A 19,567-nucleotide genomic window follows, 5' to 3' on the forward strand; every position below is an offset into this window, starting at 1 on the left:
GCGTTGATATCAGTAGATAATCTGATGATGATGATAAGCAATATTATGATTATTATGATAATTATGATTATAAATAATATGAGTCAACCTACAGTTTTATTTGCTTGTTGAGGCTGTTTTTGGCTGTTGGCTTTTACTTTTGATTGATTGATTGGAACAAGAAAATTGCATTTTTCATTCAAAGGAAAATAAAAGACAAAAATTAGGATAAATTTCATCATCAGATTAAATTGAAATTTCTTTACATTCTCAACCTTTAATTCAATGTGAAAGCCTATTTAATCGTTATTTTGCATGATTATTGTGATGGAAACATTGATAAGACTTGGAACAAATCAAGACAATGCCGGTTGCTTTGATGAAGTTTTTTTCATTCTGATTCTGTATCTAAACTAAACAAAAGGTTTAGTCAGTAAACATGCTTAACCTTGCTCATTCAAAAGTTATCATTGAATTATTTTGCATTATTATTGAGACAAAAATTGATAAAAGACAATCGATCTATTCATAGAGGATAATTTCATGATCATTAATAAAACATCACCAAATGCGATTTGCAATGAAATCCAAAAAGACATTCTTTCGAGTAGTTCTAGTCTATCAATCAAATAAAAGAATTTATATTTTGCTCAAAATCGAAGTGCTTACGAATTTCCAAAATTATGAATTTTCGAACGATCTCGAACAATTTAAAGCTTTTTATTTAACCTTCGACTAAAAAAAATATTTATTTTGGTCTTCTGTTTGTTTGAACCAAAAGCTGACTTGGACTTGTGACTGAAATCATTGAAACCAAATATTCAGTCACAGTAGTGTTACTTCATTTTTTGATTAAACTTAATTTGTTGGCTACAATATTTAACCAAAATTTTAAACGTAAAACGACAGAACTTTTTCATGCTACTTTGAGCGAAAAAATGTGAAAGAAAGAAAAACCATGAACATGAAATTGGTTTTAATGATAAAAAACAGACCAATTAGAGTTGTAAGCGTGTTTTTACGAGTGTCTATTGTTTATGATCAATGTTGTGGTGACAAGTGGACATCACATTGTCTAACAAGGCTCATCATCATTGTGTCTTGTTACGATCAACATTGACATTTGTCCCGTTTGTTTGACTCTTTCTTGACGAGTTCAACCAAGCGAGTTACAATCAACTTTCTTATGGACTCTGATTTCATGTCCCGGGCAAAGACAAAAAAAAGATCAACGACTAAAGTAGAGGTTTGCAATAACAAGCCACATTCAGTGTTTCAATGTTGAGTAAAGCCAAGTGCCACTGTCTACACACTGTCAGTCAACATCAACCCACAAAGTAAAGCCTCTTAACAAGTGGTTTCTTTCACTAGACACACACAAAACTACTCTCTTGTCATCCCCTTAAAGCTCGTTGTTTTCGTGGTTTATGGTTAGGTAACCAAGCGAAGTCTTAAACTGTTGTCATTTGATTACCATTCTTATGCCTATTTATCATCACCATCACCATAATCACCATCATCATCATCATTACCATTACCATTCTTATCACCTCCCACCATTTTTTCAACTCACTTGTCAATGTTGCTCAGTTTTTTTTCTGACTCTTCTTTTGATGGTTTTTGGTGAAATGTTTGATTTCACCTTTTCTCTCTACTTTGGCACTGTGCACTTTTTATGCTCAGAAAAGGCCCAAATAACCGCAGATTCAAAGTTTTTTTGGCTACTTTACTCTCTGTTCAGCTCATCAGTTGCTGTTGATCGCTATTTTAACCTGTTATCATTGTGGGAAAAATTTTTGTTGACCATTTTTTTGCTTCTTTTTTTCAATTTTTTTTCCTTCTCTTCACCATTTTATAGTATTATGTATTAATACGGTTGATTGTGAGCTTATCATTATCATTGTTATTGTTATTTACTTACATTATACAGACTCATTTATTGTTTGTGTGTGTGATGGTTATCTAGGATTTGTGGTCTTGCTTTGAATCACATTCAGTGTTGATGCAAAAACAATCAGCTTCATTGTTACCTTTTTTTTACAAACACTTGTCTTCTGACATTTTAAGGCCAAGGATCCGTAAACCGTTGATAATAATACTGTGGTCATTGTGGTTATCGTCTTTATTTATCCACTTTTTTTCTTCATTGCTCTTATTACTTGTCTATCACAATGTCAACCAAATTGTCATTGAGATAATCATCTTTAACTTTTCTCTTTTTTCCACCTTCCAATCATTATCATGAAATGAGCCGACAGAAACGATGCTTTCATTTGTAATGTGGTAAAGTGAAAAACGGCAAAAAACACTTGTTTATCAGATTCATTCCATTCATGACAATCGAATAAGATTGAAAAAGAAACCTTGTGAGAATCAAACAGATTCAGTCATTTTGGATTCGAAACATTACAGCTATTCCAAAGCCAGTAATGATGCAAAACATCCAATAATTGACTGGTTAATCATTTATTGTTCAGAAAATACAAAAAATGAACTTTTCCTCTTCTTTCTTGGACTCAAGTTTACCACAAATTGTCATGAACGGGAAACTCGATTAGCAGCAATTTCGTCAACTAATCGACTATTAATCGTCCTTCTTTATTCCATTTTGTAGTAAACAATTTGATTTTCATATTGATAGCATTTTAATGGTTTATTAAGTGAAATCGATAAGGGAAATTGAATTGATTCGTGACAATTGAACAATCAAATGCAATAGTAACTTACCTGAATCAAATGAATGGATTGATGACGATAACTGAATTTGGTTGGAAAAACTTGTTCCAATAATTGCATTACATGATCGCATACAAATTCAAGTAACTCAACGAAAAAATTGTTTCCAAACGAGTTAATCTGATTAATTCAAAGTTCAATTGAACCAACATCATTGGGCCATTCTTGCATTATCATTGAGACAAGAAACATAATTGCCGCTATGATGACTAAAAATACAACCTCAAAGTTGTGTGTTCAACTAACGACAAAACGCACATCACGAGAGTTGTAATTGCACTGGATAGCACATTTAAACGCTAATGTGAGACTAAAATGTTTAGCTAACTTTGCAATTGTGAAGATTAATTTGCTAATGTTATGATTAATGTCATTGTAAATCGTGATTTGATCACTTGTTTGCTGCGGCTATACCAACAAGTAAACAAGTTATCAAATGCTTTTGTAAATGTCACTCCTTCATCCAGTTGATCTTCTTATCTGATTAAGGAATTTATATTTATCATAATAAACTGTTCGTGCAATCGTTTCTCGATAAACATGAGAAGAAGCGAAAAACAAGTAAAAAAAGTTGAAGTAATTGAAAATGCAATAATCTGGTGATTCAAATGATTCAATTGATCGATAAGCAATAAAGAGAAGCAGTTTAATCTTGACAATATCTCAAGCAAGTGATGTAAAGGTGCTGCTCAAAGGTATTGGTGTGATTAACAACCAACAATTTGACAATTAATCAATCAATCAAAGTGAACCTACTTAGAGTTGGAAAAAAAGTGAAGTTGCATGGCGAAATGTTTCATAAGAGAAATGCTTTGCAACGAAAAAAAAAATGTCAAAATATTGGCACATTTTTGCATTATTAGTTTGAAACATGAAAACATGAGCAATTTGTAAATTCATGACCCAATAAGCAACCAAATTTAAACTTGATTTACTCTTTAATTATAAACAGTTGAAATGATTAATTGATTCTTTCGATGACAAATTGACTTTCAGCTTTTTTGCTTCTTCTTTTCGCCATTTTCAGCAAACTTTAAGTGCTGTTCAACAATTTTCAATCTGATATGAACAATTAATGAACACTTTGAAATTGAATCAAGTTTGGATTCTTTCTTGCAATGGAAACTTATTGGAAATTCATTTGGAACGTTTGATGAGTTTGATTAAGATGAAATGAGAAGTAAATAGCCAAAGGAATTAACTTGTTTCACTTTTGCAAGATTAACTTTTTCTTCTTCTTCTTCTTAATTGTAGCTACGGATTAAATTGTTGTACCTTGAGATTTACACTTAACTTAACACTAATCAATTGAAACTTGTGACAAGGTTAAACAACATTTTACTTTCTCATCATTGAATGATCCATTGATCTTGGTCCTAGTCTAATCGTCTAATCAATCTTTCATCTTCTGAGTTGTTTCAGATTGACCTTTTTATCCAAACTTCAACTTGATCAATTTGAATGTCAATTTGATTGAACAAAATTGAAATCATTTACTTTGCGCTTGAGAAATGAGAAGCAAATGAAAACTCAGAGATAAATGATGATTCTTAAATAGGTTTAATCAATTGCTTTAAATTGCCAACAATTTAATTAATCTGTTTAATCTCTGCTTTGCTCAATTGATCTCAATGAACAGAGTCACACAAACTTTTTTTAATCTTCATTTTTCTTCTCCTTTTCAGTTTCATTGGAAAACTTTTTTCATTCAGCAAAATGAATTGTTTCCAATCAATTATTGACTTTTCAACCTACAAATTCATTGAAATTCAATTTTCTTTTTTACCCTAAAAATAGATTTTGGCTAAAATCGTTCATGATTAATGAATAAATAATGAACAAAAAGTGGACACAAAAAGCTTCAATCAATTTGATAACAGTTATTAAGTTAATTTCCTTAATTTCAATCATGTTTAATCGCTGATTATGAAGAATTGTTCAAGGGAAAATATGATAACAATCTGCTTAATAGTTGATGAGTAGTCGAATGGTAAATAAAGTGAAAAGCATTTCAGATTAAAGTCATTACATGATTGAACAAGGAGAAAAGGTTAATTTACAATTGATTATCTCATTTTTTTGGGTTATTTAACTAATAGTCTTTGGTGATGAGTTTTTACCTTTTTAAAGTAGCTTTTAAATCTATTCAAATTATCACTTGAATAAGAATATTGAAAGGTAAATCAAGATGAATTTTATCATGTTCAATCTGTTCAATTATCTATCAACTGTCAACTATCACATGATAATCTGTTTAATCATAATTTTATTTTACCCTAATTGGCATAAATAAGAAGCCAAATGCTAGACTTTGATTGATATGGAAATGATGATCGTAATAATCATCATCGTTAATACACTTTTAATCAATTTAATAACCTTGGCCGATTGGGTTCAATGAGGTCCAACTTGAGTCTCACACTCAACCGACAAGGTTAACCTTCCTCGGTCAATCTCTACTTCTTGCTTTGCCTCTTTTCCTTTGCTCGTCATTACCTAAACCAATGCAAAAGATTAAGCAAATTATCTTAAATTTAATCATCATTATCATCATCATCATTGGATGAGAGATGAATTTCATCTCTTCTTTCCTTTTCATCACAATTATCTTATTGATTCATTTGCCTGGAAAATCCAATTTTACCTTTTTTTCTTCATTTCTTCATCCATTTTCATTCATTTTTCTTTATCTGATTGACAATTAACGATGAACCCTTGATAATCATCATCCTAATCTCAGCCTCTCTGTACACTCACTTAAACATCTTTACCTAGCCAATTACCTTGTCTCATCTTTGGCCATTCTTCATTCATGTAATCCTCATAGTTTAAACTTTTATCTCAGGTCAAAAGTTGATTCCATTTCCGTTTCTTAATTTCACCTCAATTCTTTTTTTCTATCTTCACCTTTGTTTTAAACAATTGCAATTTACTATTTAATCATCACCAACATCATATAATAGCATGATAATGATCCGTCTGTTAATTAAGACTGAGCATTAAAAGTAATAGTAAAATGGACAAAAGCAGATAAAGGTAAAAACATTGACCAATACTAGACGCAAACGTGACACTGTTTTCTGATCCTATTTGGTAGCATCTTTGGGTTAACCTTTACTACTCGCCTTGCTACTGCTCCATACATTTGTATGCATTTTCATTTTGGACAAATACATTTGTCACTGCGCCATTGTCACGCGTTAATCGCGTTAATTGCATCTCTAAATGTTACCTGGAATACCAGTAGCTTTTGACCAGCAGAAGTAAAATGCAAAAGTCAAAATCTTTTTTCTTCTTTTTCTTTCATCTTTTATCATTTTCAAGCCTCCACAACAAACATCACCTCAAGCTCAGCTTGACCATATCAATGGTTACCTGAATAGTAAGCCAGTTACGGGCCGTTAATTAGTCACGTTTTACCATAGCTCATCAGCACAATTCTTATGTGGTTTTTATTTTCATTTTGTTCTGTCTTTTTCTTTCTGTTACTTTTTTTGTTTCAGGCTTTCTTGTCGAACCTTATTTACCTTTAAGGTAAATTATAAACAGTTTGCTTTTCTCTCTCTCTCTCCTCATCTGATTAAGTACAGCTTCTGTATTGAGCAGTTGGCAGTAAAAAATAATGGAAATTACATTATCATCTTCATCATTAACATCATTATTGTTATTATTCTGCTCTCTTCTTTTATTATCATCATTCAATTTAAATTCGTGTTCTTAATAAGGTTAACACGGAAACAAAGTCAAAAAAAGAACAGATGAAATGTCATCTCGAACATTTTTTTTATATTGTTGCTTCTTTTTTACGCTTTTTTGTGTGTTCACAAACATGCTTCTTGATAATTATCAATCAAACTATTTAACCATTTAAATGGCTTGTAAAGCATCATTGATCACAAAGACATTTAATCATTCCCATCATTATTGAAAAAGTATCAACCTTTAAACCAAGGAAAAACATCTGATGAGCAAAAAAAGAAGAGGAGTAAAAACTGATTGATTTTTAGTTTTTTAGCCTTTAATTAATGCGTTCTCATGTTTTCACATGCTCTCCAATCTAAATGATTGTCCATTTTCAATGATTCTCACACTAATCAGCCAATTATCAAAGGAAAAAGATACAGACAGGACAAATCAGTAACAAGAAATCAAAATCCCGTCATTCTTCAAGCCATTAATATTAAAAGTTCATCACCATCATTGCATTTAATAAGGTGATAGCAAGTTAATGTACAAAATGTAACCTATTTGTAAAGACTACAAGTTGAGTTGAAGTTAAAAAATTTCACATTGTGAAGTGATAAAGCTTGAATCATCGGTCAATGCGATGACTCAAGTCTACTTTAAGATTTTCATTTTCAAAGTCAACCTCTTTGACTCACAATGTCAATCTAACCTAACCCAACCTAACCTAAACTAACTTAGCCAAAAGCTACTGACTCAAGAGTCCAATAATTTTCATCGGGTTACTTTGTATTATTGAGACATGAAAATGATTGAAAACTTTAACCTTATCGACTTACAAAGATGACTCTAATGACTTGATCTGATTTCCTATCGATAACAACATTTCAATTACATTGCAAGATAGGAAATATTAATAATCAGTCCAATAATTACATCATTATTAGCGATCAAATCAAAAATAATTGGGAAAAACTTAATGATGACATTTCCCTGATATTAATAAGATAAAGGTGAAAATGTCTAGAAATTGGTTGACTAGTGAATATGAGAAAAAAATCTTGACCTCAAGTAGTTCCTCATCTTTCTCTAACAAAACTTTTTTTTCAATTTCATATTTAATCTTTTTATACTGCATCAGTTTCAGATCATGACACCGTTCAAGCTTTCTTATTACCAAACTATCAACATGATTAGAACTCATTGAAATAGTAATCAAATCGGGTGTGTGTACCTCTGCCCACTTAATTACAAACGATAAAATTTCAACTTCTATCAAACTTATCAAACTCTTATATCCACTCTTAAATCAAAAAATTGATTAGGAAAAAAAATGTAAACCTTTCCAAAAAACATTTCATATCAAAATATGAGAAAAAATTGTCAAACATTGAACACTGAATTTATGTAAACTACTGGGCGTACATTGATTGAAGTAAACCTGAAATCAATAAATAAGACTATTGAATGCAAATGAAGTTTAAAGATTGTGAAAATTCTGAATAATGATAAAGGTAATTAGTTGAAATTATGGAATTTTCTTCCTTCTTCTTTCATGTTCTCTGTAGTTGTTTATCTCCATAAAGTTCTCAATAAACACTCCCTGAACATTAATAATAACGATAATGTTATCATGATAAGCCAATAAGAATAATTTATTGTGATAAAGTATTCTAACCAGATAACGGAACTAATTGTCTTTTAATTGTGCTCTTAAGATGATCGTAAGAATGGAAAGATAATAAATGTCTCAATATAAAATGTTTGTTCATTACTTTACAGTGAAAAATCATGTAAACACCTTTTTTCTTCTTTTTGCTTGTTCATCATCTTCATCTTAATCATCATCAAATCTCAATTTTATCACCTTTAATAACTCAACATTGCCGAACAGCAAAATCAAGGTTGAATCAATATATCATCATAATTACCAATGAATTTTCATCTTTCACTCCTTAAAACTAATTAATAATTATGCTCTTAGTGGCTCTTCAACAGCTGCAAATGAGTTTCAAACTTTTTTCAGCGACTTTTGACTTCAATGGGTAAACAAGTTGAAAAAGTTGTTTTCATGTTCGAATAATCAAATTGTTGACAATTTTCAAAGTTTTGCCGTTTTTAAGTATTCAACATAATAGCACTTCAGAAATTTATGACAACTTAAACTGGAAAATCTTGAATGCTCAATTTTTCTGCCCGTTTTACAGCCAGAAATGACATTTTATTGCAAAAATTATTTATTCAAATTCAATGCTTTCAAGATTGAGCTTGATAAAATTCAAATAAAATCAAAATTTATTCTAATTTAGAACAAAATATTGTGAAATCTCTTCAAATTTATCTGAGATTCAGTCTTTTATTGAAGTCCAAAATTAGAAAGAAAAGATTTACATTAAAATATCTAAAATTGGCGACAAAATAAGTTTGTCTTTCGTTGAAGTATTAGCAGTTGGATAATCCAGCAACACTTTATTCTAGTTCCAACATCGATCCATTTTGGTTTCAAAGACTTCAAGATTTTCCATAAAATTTTTAGCTCTTTGGAATTCTCGCTCATTTTTGTAATGAAAAGTCTTCTTGAAAAACGCTGCAAAATTGAAAATTTTAGTGAAAATTTTAGTCTTGCAAGTTTGATCGATTCATTAGTATTGAATTATTTCATGATTTCACTAATTTCCTACCTTGAATGCACCGTTCTTGTCTGAAACTGTAGTAACTATATCATGCTTGAGATTTTCGTTCGTTCGTTATCATGTTTCACATAATGATATTAGAAAATCATTTGAAACGTTGTTTTCTCGGTAACTTGATACTTGACTGTTTACTGTCTTCTGTTGGTCAAATGGCTCACACCCAAAAATCATTTAATCACTTGACTTTTCATTTTAAATGAACTCATTAATTTCAATTTGAACAATAAACTCTTTCTATAATAGCCTTACATTGAAATATATCAATAAAGTGAAGTGATTCAATCAGATTATCCTTAACTATGTTTCAATCAAAAAGGAGAACATTAAATGAAATCTGAATGTAAAGTGAAAATTGTGCTCCAAGGAAATGTGTTGTTATTTTGGCAAAAGTGTACACACCTTGAAATCTTTACCTTAGTTGAGTTACAACATTAAAACTGTGCGTGTGTGTTTCAGCTTAATTAGTTTTGTCGATCAGAAAAAGAAAAACAACAAAAAACTTAATTACAATCGTAACCACAGAAGTACCAAAACTCATCCTTAAAGACATGAAACGATGAAATGGACAGAAGAGAAGAGCAAGAAAAAAAATTAAAAAGCAATCAATAAAATGATGTTCATTGATTCTAATAAACTCATCAAATTGAATCAAACTCAGTCAATAAAAGTTTTATTTCCATTCTGATTTACGGTTACATTCAATTGACTCAAATGTGTATAACATTTGATTGATTGAGTTACCTTTTTGTTTTGCTTTTTCATTGTCACCATTAAAGTCATTCATCATGAGAAATTTTTGTTCATTTAATTGTTTCAGAATGTGAATCCAATAACTGGATAACGTTCAAGTGTAACTCGATGAAGATCACAATAGATTGATAAAAGTAAATTGATATACGATTTTATCAAATGTAAAGTTGATCGTTGTCGTTGAAAATGAACCAAAACTTTTGGGCTTCTATTAAACTTGATCAATTAGGTAAAGTTATCTAATGAATGAGAGAACGAAATGAATATTGCAATATTACTTGGACAGTTATGAGTTTATAATTGTTTTGTTACTTCATCAGCATCAACTTTTATTTCAGTCTTTGTTAAAGTTTCATGAAATATTATTAGCAAAGTGAAAATATTTGTATAACAATGCACAATAAAACAAAAGACTGATAATTGAAAGGAGATGTAATGGAAACTGTGATGAGCAAGAAATTAAATCCATGGTGAACCTTAGTTTTCAAATGGTTGAAACAATTAATTTTTGTTCTCACGAGCTTCCATTACTTCCCAGGCACAGACAAAAGTTGAAACAAAACTAGCTTTTTAATACAATTTAATGAATCTTGAAGACTCGATTTAGCGTCAAATACTTTTTACAGCGAAAATTTGTGCTAAAAACCCTTGAAATAATCGGCTTCTGAACAGTCCGAATTTACCTTGAAAGTTCTAAAGTCCATAGGCATTTTCCGCGAGAAATTTAGCCAAAGCTTTAGAGAAAAAAGTCCTTCTCTTTGGATTTTACAACTTGCTCTGATGCTCGTTTTTGGATCAAACTGTTCATTTATTTTCCAAGAAAAATCAATTTTTTGACAGGAAAAATGGAAATTCAGCAAATTCATGACAACATGGACAATTTTAAAGGTTCTAACAGTTGGCTTCATTAGGCAAGTTTTGCAAGACTTCAACTAATGTTAACGACTCTGTTAAGCTCTGTTTTAAGGCCAAAGACGATTGTAAAGGGAAATATTGTTTGCTGTTTTTTGCTTTAAATGTAACAATTTTAATTACCTTTCAATAATGAAATCACGAAAATTGTGATAATCCCACTAATTTGAGGATGGATTCAAAGTAAATTCAAATAAATTCAAAAGTTGAAAAGAATCAATTTTCCAATCTTGATATTCACCCTAAACTTCACCCAAAAGAGCTGATTACAATTTATTAGTTTCACCAATTTATGCGCATATGAACAAGAAACTGTGCAAATTCAATTTTTCATCTAATTAACAAATTAGCCTCAGGTTTTACCACCAAGAGATAGCATTTTACCGTTCAAACACAAACCCCGTCTAATTATCAAATCCACCAATATTTGCCGTCTCAACATATTGTTAACCGAAAAGTGATTTATTAATTGAAAACATCAAAGCATATCAAGCATAACCAATGATCAAAACTAAACATTATTGTCAGACTTCAATCAGGTTTACCAAGGTAAGTCATTGAATTGGTCAATCATTGGATAAACCAACAAGTTTGTACAAAAATGAATGCAACGAAAAAGGCGAAAAAAAGTTGAATTGAAAAATCAATGTCACACACATTTGGAAACTTCAACTACTCAGGTAAACAATGAAAAGCACTACAAGTATAAAAACACTTGAACTTCCTCATTATACTTGAAATACTCAAACTGGATAGTAATGAGTTTACCTTGAAATGTAAATAAACGAAAAAATTGTTTACATGAAGAAAAAAAAGTTTTTCCTGTAAACAAACCTATTCCACCTATAAGGGAAACTTGAATACAAGAATTGATTACTTTTCATGTTGCTTTTGCACAATAACAGCGCACCTACATGAGCAGTATGAACATTACCTTTTCAAATGTTATTTTACTCCTTCTTGAGGTGGAGTTTGTAAAGAGGTAAACATCCAATCATGAATCAACCATTGAACAAATAATAATATTATAATATGGGAAAGTGACCAAAAGAGGTGAAAAGACGAGCCAATTGAAAAGTCAAAGTAACCAAATGTTGCAAAAGCAAAAACTATTTTCAAATGGAAAAGAGAGCAAAAAAGTTTTTCTTTGAAAAAAAAGACAAATTATTCTTCTTCAGATGAATTTCATTTTTGCGTGAAAATAAAGTCAATGGTAATCAGTGAAACGCCATCAAGTGATGAACCTTTTCTCGTTGCTTTTCCAACAACTTTACCTGTGTAAACCTTTTCCATTAACAATTATTATACATTTTTGGTCAGTATAATTATAATCAAATCAGCACACTGCGGCCTCTTGATAAACAAAAAAGGTTTGAGGTAATGTTGGAAGCACCCAAACAAGAAGGTTCATTTTTTGTCTGAAAAGAATTGAGAAAAATGATAAATTTCTTTTAATGAATAAAGAAAAATATTGAAATGAAAAATGCCCAAAAACTAGGCTCATTTTGTGTTCCACTTCAATTGATCAGCTTTTCTGACCATCCATTTCTGTCTTATTGCGCTACTTTGCCTGTTTACTTATCATTTTATATCTCTTGGGCTATCATTATTTGCTCATGTTTCAAGTAAAAATTCATTATTAAACGAGCTAATCTGGTTGAGTGATGAACTGTTGTCGGGATTTATTAATTTATTGAAAAAACAGTTCAACTTCATTTGAATCAATTTTCAACTGAATCATTAGCAGACTAATTATAAGGCAACATTTTGCTTTCTTACCTTTTCTCTAGCTTCGGCACCTTGAAACCTTGAAACTTTTTCTGCTCAATAATTTCATCTCAAAATGGTTCAACATCATTTTAACCGCTTTTTATGGTGTTGAGATGGATTCCATTCTGATTAATGTAATTATTCAACTTTTTTTCTAGTTTTAGTCTTGACTTTGAAGTTTCTTTTGCTGTACATTTTTGGGCATCAATAATAATTAGAGTTGGTTTTTTTGACTCATTTCTTGCCCATTGCTTTGTCAAAATTGTATTCAACCCAAAATTGCGTCTCTTTTATCCTGAATAACGTGAGCCGAGTAATCTTTGTTCAACTATTTTTGCTTCCACTTTTGCTAATGATTTTTATCCTTTCTTGAATTATCATTTTATCATCATTATTTGCAATTATGTAACCATTAAACATGATTAGATTTAATTGAATAACAAGTTGATTGTATACAATTAATGGTGACCTATGCCCTTAAATACAAATAATGATAATAATAAGTGCTAAGGTGATAATGTTAATCAAGTTGAGTAAAGAAAGCGCCTTTACTTTTTTGGTTAATGATTGTTTTTCTTGGTGAATCAAGCAACATTAATCTTGCAGCCCTTTGCTTCCGTAAAGCATATTACTTATTAAAAGATAATTGCTTTTTTTGCTGGTTTAGTTGATTGTTGTGATTAGGAAAACAATTAGTTGAACAAGTAAATGAATGAATGACTTTTTTCAATGTCTAAGGATCGCCATCTAGTGAACGATTGAGACAAATGCGAGTGTCAAGGAAAGAATGAGAAAAATGAAAACAATTGTTTCCTTCATTATCTGATCAACCAATATCTTGTTCAACCTCAATATAGTTCAAGAATTTTCAATTTCTTGTCACAATAATAAAGGCAAATCTCCTGATGAAAAATCAAAGGTTTAAAACCTTAAACCTACAAGCCCCTCAGAAGCAAATCTATCCATCAAAGTATCTGTTACAAAATGGCTCAATATTAAAAGATAAAACAACTCGAAACCTAAAATTTTGAACCTTTTGGTTTACATATTTGATAAAAATCTTGTATTAGCACAGGGACACCGAAAAATATGGTGCTAGCTTCTTCTGTTCTTGGATCATCTCTCTACATCTCTGACAAGTGGCAAATCCTGTGTTTTTGTAAATCATAGGATTTGTAAATCCTATTGCTGCTCGTCATTTTGATGTTGGACACGAAACTCGGCATTGTTGATTCACCGATATTTATCAGTTGACTTGTTGCTTTTTAATTCATGTTTATTTTAAGTAACTAACGAAGAAATTTGACGAAGGTAGAACTGAAAATCTTTAGATAGAGTAGACCGGAGTAATCCTGAATAAAACATCAGAATTATTTGTCGCATCAAGCACTTAGTAATCTGATCTTATTTTTAGAGTTGTGCACTTAGCCACTTGTTTTGTGCCGACTTTTTAGGATAAAACAACAGTCGAAGGCTTTCAAACTTCAAGGAATCAGATTACATGACGGAAATGGTCAAAATTGTCACTGTATGGAAAAATTGTGTAGCAGTGATCAATGTCTCAAAAAGTAAACTATCTTAAAGGCCAGTCAACTACTGATCATACAAAGTTTCTGTTACATCTTGTTACAATGATGATCCAAAAGCAGTATTCAGCAAACCTCTGGAAGCTCAGCATTAGCTGAAGTGTCCTACATTACAATTAAAGGAAAGAAGAAGGAAAATTGTTAATTTTTTGATAATTAAGGTAATGTCAAATGTTTGACTGACACAACATGCATGTACAATTGACATTTAATTGTTTTCATTATCAACAATTTAACACAATTGGAATGGTTGAAAAAGTTGACAAACAATCATTAAAGAAAGAATAATAAGAAAAGAAAAATGTTTGAAAAGTTCATTTAGATTGGTTCAGATAAGAGTTAATGAATAAAGAAACATTACAATAGTAAACTGTATATGAAATGAATCAACCTCAATTGAAGCATTATAAATAACATGAAGGTTAACATGAAGATCAACATGAAGCCCAACACTAAAGAGAGAGAGAGAAAGATAACATTTTAATTGTGTTCATTGCTAATTGATTAAATGTAATTGAAATAAAAGTGATTAACCTGTTAATGTATAGCACAAAATTAAACCTGTTAACCACCCAAGAATATTTCAATTTACCTGAAAAGAAGAAGAAAAAACTGTAACCAGTGTTGGTGTAAATATTCATCGAGTATCATGCAACCAGACTGGATGTTAATCATTGGTCTTGTAGTAAATGTTTTGCATGACTTGGGTGACAATCGTCATTACCATAATTAACATCAACTTTCTTGATTCCTTGGGCAGAATACAAATTTATAATTCAATAATCGTTTGGAAAAGATGATGTTTCTATGATCATAATCACCACTAAATGATGTTGCTTATTGAACATGTTTCACATTAACTGGTGAAATAAGGCGATTACCATTATGAATATCATTAAATTGTAATCTCATTAAAATTTTTATGCTCACCTGGTTAACCCTTTTCTTTACCATTTTTTTTAATACTTCTCGTTATTCTCGTAATGCAATAAAAGCTATAATTTACAATTATCATCATCATCAGAACGTCTCTTTATTTTTACTCAACATCATTTAACTTTTTTTTTCTTGTTGTTGCTCTTTTCTTGCATTTATCAATATTTCATCAATTTCATTTCATTTGCATATCATCATTTTAATGATATTCACGATTAAGTTGATGTTTTTAAATGATGATGATAATGTTAATAATGATAATTCATAATTACCCTGATTGAATTACCATTAGTCACAAATGGCAGAAATAAAAAGTTAACTTGCTAATAGTCATCTGATTAAACATTTTATCCTTTTCACTTAATGATGACCAAAATTCAGGAAATTTAATTTTCGTTTATGCTAACGATAATCATGCTTCTTATCTTATTAATCCCTTTACATGACAACAGATTGACAGTTTTCAATTGAGAAATGATAAGCTTTTTATTAGCAAAACTTTGACCGCTGTATCATCATAATCACTTTATTATGGGCTGATGCGCAATCTGATAATCTAATTTCATTTCATTTTTGCAGTCCAATACTTTTTGTTTGCTTGCTAAAACGGGTGTCAAACTGCTTGGATGAAACTCAGGTTTGGTCTGTTGCTTGAAGAAAGTTGTTGATTGAGAAAAATTTTGTACAGATTTGTCTGTTTATAATAGTTAGCAGATAGTTTTTGTCACAGGATGGATGTGACTAACTCAAGGAATTTTGATTAAAGAAGCAGCAAATCACCTGAAATTACAGTTTGCGGGATGGATTGTGAAGGGACAGTCTTTCCACTCGCATGTATTCAGTATGTAACGATGTGTTTTGATCGAAATGACAAAGACCAATGCAAACGTCATCGTTTTTCACTTTATTGGATTCAATTTTTATCATGAATTCATTAAACAGTAAATTTCAATAGTGAAGTGAATGTGAATAAACAAACGTTTGACCTTATTATTTCTAGATGAGACATCTTCTTGGGAAGTGTAAACTTGAATAGCTTGAATGGCTCTTTGACGTATTTCCTCTCCTCGCGCCGTCATCAGACCTAATATCAATAGAGGAAATAAAAAAATAGCATAATTAGTCTAGTTAAACTATTAGTTATTCCTGAATATCTCTATTTGTCTAACAATTAATCATTCAAAGATGGTGATGTGCAAATAATTTTTGCTCTTTAACCTTTAAATTGTGCATCAGTTACTTGCTTGGTTATTTGTACAGTCAGAGGCATTCGATATGATGAAAATAATCATATCGATTTTATTTGAATAGTCATATTCTGTTAATTATCGATAAAATGCTGTAAATAAATGACAAAAACTTTAATAAAATGAAAAATTAGCATGGTGAGGTGTGATTGGGTCAGTTTTTCTACATTTATGTGTACAAACAGGTGATGTATTAAGCTTAAAGTATCGAAAATCAATTTGAATTTCACTTCATATTGTTAGTTTACTGTTTATTTCAATGAATTGTTTACATTCAAAGTTTCAAATTAAAAAATCTCATGGGCATTAATGTGAAAATGATAAAAAACTGAATAACCGTAATGTCCAAACTTTTGGCCTAATTTTAATTCAATATTCAATTAAATGAAATAATCATTCCAATTAATGAATTACAATTGAATCAGTGCCTTAGCAAAAGAGCTTGCGAGTTTCTATGCATTCAAGCAAGGATAGAAATTTTTTTTATTTGCATTTCATTTTATTAGGGTGGCCGAAACAAACGAGTACGTTTTATTTGTTTAATCAAATTTGATTTAATTGTCTTATGGAGATGAATATTCGTGGTTAGCATCTCACACCATTCATGCATTTTTTGCAATTAACAAAAATTGATTATCTCAATTAATTGCTGAGATATTTAAATTTAATTAAAAAATGGAAAAAGACAAAAATCAAAAACGAGCTGTATTTTGAAAAATGGTCAAAGGGACCCTATGCATAAACTGTATTTTTTTAGAATCAATGTTAGTCAATGGGAGCTAAAAATTTTTCCCATTTTCCAATTTAATTTAAATATCTCAGCAATTAATTGAGATAATCAATTTTTGTTAATTGCAAAAAATGCATGAATGGTGTGAGATGCTAACCACGAATATTCATCTCCATAAGACAATTAAATCAAATTTGATTAAACAAATAAAACGTACTCGTTTGTTTCGGCCAACCTAATATATAAAATTTTACTGAAGTCAATTCAAATATTACTATTCCATATTACCCGTTGATAAAACTGCTCTCAAATCACAACTCAACTATATGTGACACAAAACACGACTTTCTATGAAAGGAATGACTCGAATATTTTAGCGTGTATATTAAGTCAGAGGCAATTTTCAATTACAGTTATGGAAAATCTTGAATAAAAAACTTCTCTCATGAATATCATAAGTCACCTTGAAACATACATTTCACTCATTTTAAATTGTTACCATCTGGGTGGTTATCATGAGCTCAATTTTCAAAGTAATGCTCTAGTCATTTAATCAATTTTTCAAAAGCTAAAAAAAGTAATCACAGTTTTCAATTTTGGCAAACATTTTAGAAGGAAGAAGAAAAATGAATTTTGTCTGCAATTTCGTTCTGATATGACTTTGACCAGATTAAAATCACTTTGCTTGATTAATGACTTTTTTAGGTGTGAAGACCATGTACATGTGTATACATCTTTACAGCCTCAAATTTAGTTCATTATCAAAAAGAAATTCAGTTCACCTTCATCGGCTTCACCATGATGCTTTACAGTGTATTGACTATCTTTTGTCGATGCAAAATAATGAAAAATCATTTTGTTAAAATGAAATAGTTCATCCATCAAAATGTGTTGAAAATCATTTCATCATGAAAAGTAACTCAATTTTCCCCTGTTCATCATTTATCATTAATGAAACTGAAACATTTTTTCAATGTTTCAAATCGACTTTTCTCCTCTTTCAAATTTCAGCATAATCTCACATAGACTTTCAACTTTCTATATGAAATGATCTGAATGAATTTGTTCAGTTCATTGTTATGACAATAATTATGAATCGACAGTTATCATTTGCTTCAATTGATTTTATTGATCTAGCAAATTTTAAAAGTCACTTATTTATCATAATATTAATATTTATTTATTTGACGAAATCGTAATTCATTTATCGTGAGTAATTTTCAACAGAAAAGCCGATTATGTATTTTTAAGAGAAATAATTATTATATAACCACAATTAGATTGTTCCCAGTCAAAATAGTGTAACAATGCTGATTATTTGGCTATCAAGAATCCAGATCTTTTCACCTACACTAGATTCTAAGCTCTAACAGATTCGTTCACAATCTAAACTGATGTCTTCGATAAACCCTTCTGACAAATGCAAATTTCTTTTGCTTATTTACCATTTAATATGCTGTTTTTACATCTATTTGTTCGCATGTCGATTTACGCCCCGACAAATTGATAAAATCTGCAAATGTGAATTGATTGATGAACCAAACTTTTAATAGATAAGCAAATTATGTTAGATCTGTGTGGTTCAAATGTTGACTTTTGCCGTTTGATATCTTTTTTCTGGCTGATGCTAGACTCGAACTTTTTAACCATATACTCTTTAATTCCTAGGTGTAGATTGATTTATTGCAAGACGGTTGGATTCTGTATCAAACATAAGCATTCTAGGGCCTAAAACAATTTTCAAAAGTTTTCTGCTTTTTTTGCAAAGTGTGAGTGTAACTTGGTTTGCAAACTCTCGTTCATTTCTTGTTGTGCTGATTTCTCGGTCGCATCTAATAGCTGTGAGTTCACCAAAATTTTCTGTGAATTTTTTTGACAATATTTTGGCTAAATGACCATTTTTTATGCGCATTTACTTTAAATTGATTTTTCAACAGAAGAAAACTTAACATAGTGGGTAAAGGGATGGTCTGACGCTTTGGAGCGTTCGAATCCCATTAACCTTTTTTTCAAGTTTTTGATCAATAAATTATTGGTAAAAATTAAAAAAAAGTGGTAATATTTAAGCTCAATCAGGGCTAAAACGTTATCAAGCTCTTGATTGTGTAAATTGGCTAAATTTAGGCCCTTACCTGGTCATAATAGTAACCCAGGTAGCGTTTAAAGACAGTTTTTATATACTTTAAAGACAGTAATTTTTTGCACCCTTTTTGATGCAATCTATTAGTTTAATAGTTTGTTTGATTGCTCTCTCCGTTTTCGGTGAATCGACAGTTTTTGAAAAGCACGTGAAGAAACGCGGACAAACAGATTGTCTCTGGTCATCCAGGGTTTATCGCGTGTCACTACTGAGTAGTCAAGAATGTTGACAAAGACATTCGAATATTTTCAGATTAGTTATAGAATCTTCTATGCGAAAAGCAACTCAGGCGTGTTCATAATTTAATATATTCTCATTCGTAACTTTATACTTTCGTCTGAGCTCCTAAAGCAAGAAAAAAGTCTTGACTTTTATGTTCTGTGATCTTTTTTCTCGTTCTTCTT

This window comes from Tetranychus urticae, chromosome 1, assembly GCF_039701765.1.
Source record: "Tetranychus urticae isolate SD_2017Ah chromosome 1, NJAU_TeUrti_SD_1.0, whole genome shotgun sequence".
NCBI classification, from domain to species: Eukaryota; Metazoa; Arthropoda; class Arachnida; order Trombidiformes; family Tetranychidae; genus Tetranychus; species Tetranychus urticae.